The following is a 9,529-nucleotide window of genomic DNA, read 5'->3' on the forward strand; positions in this document are numbered from 1 at the left end:
GACTTAAGACACAGCCCTGAGGAGAACCTGTGCTCAAGAAAATGGTATTAGAGGTATTTGTTCCAACTCGCACATATTGGGGCCTGTTTGTAAGAAAATCAAGAATCCAGTTGCACAAAGGAGTGTTTAAGCCTAAAAGGCCCAGTTTGTCTACTAGATGCTGGGGAATGATTGTGTTAAACGCCAAACTGAAGTCGACAAACAGCAAACGCACATGAGTATTTCTTTCCTCTAAGTGCTTCAGGCTCAGATGGAGAACGGAAGAAATAGCATCCTCCGTAGAGAGATTTGGTCGGTAGGCAAACTGAAGTGGGTCAAAAGCTGGCGGGAGGCTAGATACAATAGTGTCCTTTATCAGCTTTTCAAAGTATTTCATGATGGTGGATGTCAGTGCAACCGGATGGTAATCATTGAGGCCTGTAATTGTGGACTTTTTTGGCACTGGCAAGATGATGGCCGCCTTAAAACACGATGGGACCACTGCCTGCTGCAATGAGAGGTTGAAAATATCTGTGAGAACACAAGCCAGCTCCCCTGCGCATTCCCAGAGGACACGTCCAGGGATGTTATCTGGGCCTGCTGCTTTCCGAATGTTAACTGTCTGCAGTGTTTTCTGGACAGAGGTGACATCAAAGCTTGGCACTTGCTCATCAGGATGGGGCACTGCTTTCCTAGCAGAAGTGCTATTTGATGCCTCAAATAGATGGGGATGGTAATAATGGAAGCAACATTGTGTCAATACAATTCATATCAAAAGGGGACGCTTGCACTGTGATATTGGATCACAGTGATATTGGATCACTGTGATATTGGATCGCTTTCATCATTTTGGGGAAGACTTTGCTGAAGTCTGTTTTCCATACTTTTAATATTTCAAACACAATAAAACCAAGAGGTATCTTTGCCTTACTTTCTCATTGATAAAATGGTTTGATTTGCAGATTTTTTGAAGGTCAATTATCTTGATTAAACATAGTCATTTATTTTATCACCCATATACATTTGAGAAAATGACCTGTGTGTATTAAGCCACATATTTCACTGGGTCTAAGGCTTCTCTTTTTTTCTCTTTTCTTCTCTTTTTCACAAATGTCACCATAAACTATATGTGTGTGTGTGTGTATGTGTATGTGTGTGTGTTTGTGTGTGTTTATGGCATATGTATATGTGTGTGCATTTATGTGTGTGTGTGTGTGTGTGTGTGTGTATCAAGCAACAACTTGATAGCTATTGTGACAAACAGAATATCTAGCTGATAAGTATCTTCATCCCAAGAGTGGATAGCCAGACTAATGTGAATATTTGGCTTCTAACTATCAGTTCAATTTACTGTAGCTTATACGCTGTCTTTAAACAGCATATTGTTAGAGTTGTTCCTTTGGCTTCCTCTCTTCTTTTCAATTTATATTAAATTAAACCTGCCCACCCTCCTCCCGTCCCAGCCCTGTTCTAAGAAATTAGCCTCTGGTTTTAATCTGAACCTTTTCAGAAATTTTAGACGCTAATAGCAGAAATGATTGCTCTGGGACAAGCAGTTATAAACTTCATTATGCAGGATTTCATAGGACAGCATGTCTATCCTACCCCACTGTGCAAAATTCTTTGGATGGGAATTTCTTGAAACAGTTCTCTCTCTCTCTCTCTCTCTCTCTCTCTCTGTATGTATGTATGTATGTATGTATGTATGTATGTATGTATGTATGTATGTATGTATGTGCATGCAAGCATTCCATTGAGCCAGTTTTGACTTCTAGAAACTGTCTGGACAAGTCTCTGCAGTTCTCTTGAAAAGAATTTTTAGAAGGGGTTTGCCATTGCCATTGCCTGCTTTCTAGGGCTGAGAGTGACTGACTTTGTGCTTAAAAAAGGACTAGAACTCACAGTCTCCTGGTTCCTAGCCTGGTACTTTAACCACTGCACCACACTGGCTTTTGTAATATTTCTTGTACTCAGCTTATATGTTTAGACCTGCTTGGAACCATCTTCCTGAGTTCAGGTTGATAAGGATTTATATGTGGAGAATGTGTTTGCTTTTAAATCCCATGAGCGATTCAAAAGCCCCCTTTTCTTTCTGACACTGGTCTGATCTATATACATTTTTGACAGCTTAACCAATATTATGGAAGTAGCTTTTTGTTCTGTCTTATGAAATAGCCAATGGTAAGCAAGCCAGCATGTTATTGGTGACATGCTATGGAATGTAATGTGTACCATTAGTTTTTAAAATTCTTCAGATGTAACTAATTGGTTTGCATTTGTCCAAGGTTTAATAAAAGGTATATGTATCATCTGCAGCATGCCAGTGCTTCTCAGTATACATACACATACAAACAAAACATGAGAGGATGCAGAAACATTAAATGCACACAAGGATATAACACATTGCTTTGAAACACAGAAAAAAAAATACAGAAACCTCTTAATGGCTGTTCCTACTAAAGAGCTTAGAAAAAAAATCCATTCGCTTTTCCTAGTTTGTTTAGTATCAACACAAGTACAAACTTGCGTTTGAATTCACTGGAGCTTTACTTTGATTTTCATCTGTTCAGCTTGTAAAAGACATCACAACCCTAAAGAAAGGTTTTCAGATAGTTAAAAACATTGTTTAAGAGCTTATCCAGAAATGCAAACTAGCTAATAATAAGTGTTTGTAGATTCTTCAAACGAAAGAAAGAAGGATCTATTTTCGGTTTTATAAACTGCTGGGAACTTTCTGTAGTTGAAAGCGCATCAAGTGAAATACACAAATAAATAATTAATTACTTCCTTCTTCCCACTGGCTTCTTTTATGAACAAATAGCCAACCATATATATATAAAAAAGAAAGCTTCATTATCACCTCATTCACTTGCCAGCTAGAGAAGAGTCAGCTGATGGCCTTGGCCCTACAACAGAAGAGTTTAGCTCTTGCTTTGGTGAAAGTCCATTTCCTGACATCCCTCCTGCATTCCAAGCCTCCTAAGCAATCTTTCCCTTCCTCCATCTTGGGAGAGGGGAGGGGGAGGGGGGGCGAATCATTTAAAAATGAGATGTTGCTTTTCCTTCTACAAAATGTGGAGCTGCGCTGGTTACTAGCTTTTTAAAAATGTTGTTAATATAGCAAAATACAAAACACAAAAAATGTTCACATTGAATAGTAATAATACAATGAAAAATTTTTTTTAGAGAATGAAGAGTTTTCAAAAATAGATTAAAGACTCAGATTCCTGCATCCATTTCTTAAAATTAGGAGGGTGACTTTTTTTCCAGTTACATAATTTTTTTCTCTTTGCTGAACTCAATAGACTCCAACCTCTTCATCAGATGTCAAATTCCATGTGTTAGGAATGTAATTCAACATGGCATTGGTATGGACGCAGGCGGCCTTATTAGGAACTGCTTGCATCCTGCGACGATATCTGTAATACCATCAAACATCCACATCTGCCTATCCCAGGTCCTTGGTAAGGACTCGATAGGTAGACAAAAATGCCAAATCCAATCTGAACATCTGGCTGACTGTGCGATGATCAATAATAATAATAATAATAATAATAATAATAATAATAATAATAATAATAATAATAATAATAATAATAATAATAATAATAATAATAATAATAATAGAATTGAAAGAGACCTTGGAGGTCTTCTAGTCCAACCCACTGCTCAGGCAGGAAACCTATACAATTTCAGATAAATAATAATAATAATAATAATAATAATAATAACAACTATCATTTTCACTTTTTATTTTTCATTTTTTGCTTTTATATCATTTATCGCTAATCATTTTTCCATTTATAGATAGTCCTCGATTTATGACCAAAATTGAGCTCAAAATTTCTGTTGCCAAGTGAGACATTTGTTAGGTGAGTTTTGTCCCATTTCCCCACCACAGTTAAGTGGGGGTTACTGGCTTTTTTATATATATATTGGGTTTTTTATTATTTGTAAACTGCCTGTCACTGAGATATAAATCTTATAAAATAAAATAAACAATAAATAAACAAAAGTTAGCAAATAAAACTGGTATGATCCCATATTTCCCTGTGGTTTACTGTCTTAGAGGATAAGCTTAAAGGTTAAGACAATGATGAGCACAAGATAATTAGACATTTGGGTAACAGTATAAATCAGCAATTTTCCAATAACCATTGATTTAACAGTAACAATTATCAGCTCTAAAGAAGGCTCTAAGAATTACTGTTGTGAATCACTTTAAGGTAGATTTATATTTCTAGAGAGGCAAGTCATCTCACTGTAGAACTCAAGGGGATCGTAGATGGCTGTTTTTGCTCCTTTAGCCACAATTTCATCCCTGCATAGAACGGGGACTTCTCTAGTTAGAAAATCATAATCACAAGAACTCTAGAAGCCTGAAGACTACTCTCCCTCAGTTTATGAGATATGCAATACAATCCTTTATTTTTTAATTTGGCGAAGAGCTATTTTCTGTTCGGTGAATCTAAGAACTATAGAACAGATAAGTGTACAGCTGAGATCCTTCAGGATATGATAGCTTCATCTCAGTCTCAGGATAACAACTCCCTCATTGCCTTGGAGAGGGAAAACGTCATTCAAGGATAAGAGAGATATTCTCATAACCGGAATTCAATCCTTGGGCAATAAACATGTATCTTCCATACTGATGAAACCCCTATGGGGTAGAGGGTTTTTGATCATGGGTTATTTGATCATCAGAAACAGAGACAGGTACATTTATAATAGATATATAGACCACATGGAGACTTACCTGCCTGGTACAAAGTTGACTGTGGCTTGCATTATCTAGATAAATGATAAATATTGCTGGGGAAGAGACAGTGATGATGGTCCATCTTGCTACCTATGATCATGGGAAATAGAGTTGGCTATGCTTGGGGACTCAATTGGGATTGCTCAGTATGAGACTGAAAAACCACCTTTCCTGCAGACAGGCCAGGATAAACAGGAAAAGCTCTCCATTGGAATGCATGGATAAGACAGTGGTGACAGGGATTTGGATTTATTAGGCATTGGGGTGGATTTCAGAACATGCCAAGCTGGTGCAAGAAGGATGAACTCCCTTTCAGCAGGAACCAGGTTGCTGGTGTATAGCATCAGAAAAAAAAAGCCATAACAGCATTTAACTGATCTTAGGGGGTAAAGACAATAGTTATGGTGCACTATCTGTTTCAAGAGGGTCATATGGACATTTCAGGAAATATTATCAGGAATAGGACCATGAGTTGAGTTGCCATTTGTTTTTACTTAAGTTATGCGGATTCAAGAGGGCCGAATTTTCATTTATAATTTGCTTATTTATCTACTTTATTTATTTGCATCCTGCCTTTATTATGTTACAAATGATATGCTTTTAACTTTAACTACTCGGGGTCACTTATTTGTATTCTTAAGGCAAGTGTGCCTACTTTTTCATCCATTTATGCAATACTGATTTTTTTGCGTTGCATCTTGGTTGATTGTTTCCCTGCTTGATTCAAATTTATGTGGCAGTTCTATGGCTGCTCCTATATTGATTCTCATTTTAAAAATGCTCAAATGAAAGCAAACTCTGAAGGAAAACTATTCTTATTAATTGATAGATCGATCAGCCCAACCTACCACAAAATGTTGTTGTTGTAAAGGAAAGAAAGCAGATGGGAAAGCCATGTACACTGCTTTGTGCTCCTAAAGGAAAAGTGAGATATAAGTTCAACAAAACCAATAAGCAAGTATTGATATTCTGCAGAGTTTCATGATGAAAAGAGAAAAATCTCTCTGGCTTGAATTATTCAATGAGAATATAAATACAAAACTTAAAGCCCAGAGAAACGAATGGTTTAGTTATCAGGAGTTAAAACTCCTAATGGGTTAAAAGAATTAACATAACTTCACACTGAAAAAGAGGAAATCTAATGCTTGGGGTAATAATGCCGGCACACAACCACGGTCCTGCACTGAAACACCTGTGCCAATAAATATGTATTAGATCTGCTTTTTATTAAGAGCAGTAACAAAATACATCCATTGCTTAGCTTCAAGATAGCATTGAGTATAATTTAGAAGAAATTACATGGAGAATCGCCTATGATTCTCATACTTCATATTTTCCCTCTATCCCTCCATCCCTCTCCGTCCTTCCAGTTAAATGAAACCCCTTTCTCTCCTCAACTCTGCCCGAAGAATGTATGGAAATCCTACACTATTTCGTTCCTGCAGTTAAGAAAATGCAGAGACAGCTCCTCTTATCTATCACATCGTGTCCCTGGTGCTATGGCCACAGTGCAGTTCTCCCCCTGTCCAGAATATGACCTGCCAGTAGAGGGGAAGCAACCCATATCCTAGGACAGGTTTCTTCAGACTGGAGATAAGCCTGATTCATTGGTCTTTAATCACTCTGGGATAGGTGGGATGTTCAATTTGTCTCCTTTGCTCCCTGTAAGCTGGAGGAGAATTTTGGAAGGAAGGAATCTTTTTTATTCATACAGGCCCTTCACATGATTTAGAAGCCTGGAAGATCAAGTCTCTTCTATATTCTTCAGGGTACCTTGATAAGTAGAGAAATCTCCTGGCTGTAGGGGCTGTCCTTCCACTGCATTTCTTTTGTTATGGATTGATTCAGGTAGAATTCAAACGGTGTTTATTGTTTATTGTCTCCTAAAAGCAGGGCTTTTTTTTTTCTCATAGAACGCCCAGAACGGAGTTCCGGCACCATTTTTGGATGGAACCTTGTAGGGTAGGCAAGGCGGGTTGTATGACGTGTGTGAGTTCCAGCACCTTTTTTTTTTTTTTTTTTTTTTTTTTTAGAAAAAAAGAACTGCTTAAAAGCATGCTGTCTTTCTTGAAACTACCTGCATTTTCTGTCTATAGGCCTCCCCAAATGTTTATTGACCACACATTAAAAGATATTGTTTCTTGCTCTCACTCTGAATTGGCAAATATTTCCATCAATCCTAATTTAAGTATCTATAACTAGCACTTTGTGTCTCAGTGCCTGCTTCAGGCTTGCTTTGAATAAACATACGAGATAATTCCTTGTGAGTCTAGCAATTAACACAAGGGTGGGTGGTGCTTAGGTATGCTGCCTTCCACCATTTTAGTGTTCTCCCAGCAACTTGCCAAGCAATTCAGTTGGAGAGGCAATTTCCTAGCATGGTATCATCCCTTTTTGGCAAACCCATCAAGGAGCTATATAAATTATCTAAAATAAAATAATAAATTTTGATTAGAAGACAACAGTTTTCCACCTATTAAGGAAGTTCTCAAAATTGAAGGTGACAGCTGGAAGGGATTATCCACTGTGAAAACATGCTAAAGGGGAAAAAAGCAACACTTCATGAAAGAAATCTCCATTTGTGAGACCACTACCTGAAATTGTCATAGCTAAGTGTTTACATCTTGTAGTAGGTTTCAGTTACATTGCAGGAATCCTTCCCCAGAGTATAAACAGTGAGCTTCCTAATAAAATCCCCAAACTGCAAGACACATGGACACCACATTTTAATTTGCATCCTTCCAGAAAGTTTGATAAAAAAAGAGAATGTGTGTGCAGATAACAGGCACAGTGAGTGAACTGTATTCAGATTATATCAACCCTGCAATAAAAAGTTAAAAGAAAGAAGCACTTGACCAAATTTCCAGTATATTTTAGCAGTTGTCATGAAATAGAGGTAGACACACCCAGATGGCTTCCTTCTAAATATGGAGTATTGAATCTGTTTTTAAACCCAAAATAATACCTTTTGATTGGAAAGATTTCAGTCACATTATTTGTGCATTTTATTGAGGCAAGGTTGCAATTATTAGCGTCACTAGGAATTTGGGACATTTAAATACAGTCTTTAGTTTGCTTCAGAGCAAACCACATCCCTAGGCAATTATTGTTCTTTCTAAATACCTTCAGACCCAAGCTCTGAACCAGCCCTGGCTTTTATTGCTGGTGGTCTCTTTGTAAACCAGCTCCTGCAATGTGAAGGCAGAACAGATGAATTTAGAAAAAAAAATGAGGACAGTAGGATGAATGCAGGAGACAGTTTGGTGCAGTGGCTAAAGGCCCTAAGCTAAAAGGTGCAGGCCTGTCAGATCTAGTCCTGCCTTAGGCAGGAGGGCATCTGGGTGTACTTGGGCCAGTCCCTCTCTCTCAGTCCCAGGAAGAAGACAAGGGCAAGCTGCTTCAAAAATGCTACCAAGCAAACTGCAGGGCCTTGTCAAGGCGGTTGCTAGGAGTCATGTCTGACCCAAAAGGCCCCACAGACAAAGGGTGAATATCCATGGTTGTACATTTAAGAAGATGGGCAGCATATAACAGAGCTTTTCCCATGATAGCACCCTCTAGAAGTTTGGACTGTGTTGCCCTTGCTGACAAGAATTTTTGGGCATTGTAGTCCAACACATCCAGAGAGCCCTCCATTGGAAATATTGAACTAAGAGCAAGTGGAAATCAGTAGAGACATCATGGAGGTTCCACAAGATCAAAGGGATAGCTGCAGTGCCATGATCTCTTTTTTACATCTCTTATGTGTTACATATAAAAAAGAGTTAGGGCTTTACTCACATGTTTGTGGCTGCCATTTTGACACCTTCCCCCCCACGATCTCTGAAAACCAGCCTTAATTCTTATTGAAAACTTTTGATTACTTTCAGTTAAATGCCATTTCCTCACCCATAGCACTGCTGTTGTAGTAATCTAAATAGTGCTATTTTTAATGACACTGTTTCTAATTTGGTCAGCTTGTAAAGAGAAGCAGTTAAGAAATATGAAATATAAATAAATTATCACTGCCTTTTCTTGGCCTGGTTCCACACTAGCCATTTTATCTGGAACTGAAGTTCTTTAAACCTATACTTGTTACAAAAATGCAGACTATGTTTCTACAAAACCATGATGAACCAGCATTCCATATGTTGTTCTCTTCTCTTTTAAAGATTGGGTTGGTGATAGGATGAGACAGTTAACAGGAAAAGGAAAATAAGGACTAAATTCAATAACCACAACCATTAGAATGAGTTCACAGAGTTACCAAGATGATTTTAATAAAGGTTTTCCCATCTGCTGTGTTTTAAAAAAGAGGCTACTGCTTCTCTCAACTACCCTTCCTTTAATTACTGTTTTTTGTTTTTTTTTTTGTTTTGAATCAGGCAGGAGTTCAGGAAATGACTTATTAAAAGACTGGTGGATTGAAACCACTTTAAAGCACAAGAAATGAACAGAACTTGGTAGAAGTGCTGCAAAGAGGAAGTAAGCCCCATAGAATTGGTCTACACCAGGGGTAGTCAGCCTTGGCTCTTTTAGGACTCGTGGACTTCAATTCATAGCTGGCTCAGGAATTCTGGGAGTTGAAGTCCACGAGTCCTAAAAGAGCCAAGGTTGCCTACCCCTGGTCTACACTATCAACCTATTTGGGACTTTGCATTTCAGGATGGGCATTGGAGAATTTCTTATGGGGAATATAGTCCTCTATTAGGCATTTGGTGGATCCTTTGATTTAGTTTTCTTTTCTGTTGATTTTGAAAGAGCAATAACTCTGTTCATGAAAGACCCTTAATGGGTTAATGTTAGGTTTAG

Source organism: Protobothrops mucrosquamatus, unplaced genomic scaffold (assembly GCF_001527695.2).
Source record: "Protobothrops mucrosquamatus isolate PMUCROS unplaced genomic scaffold, P.Mucros_1.0 scaffold129, whole genome shotgun sequence".
Taxonomy (NCBI): domain Eukaryota; kingdom Metazoa; phylum Chordata; class Lepidosauria; order Squamata; family Viperidae; genus Protobothrops; species Protobothrops mucrosquamatus.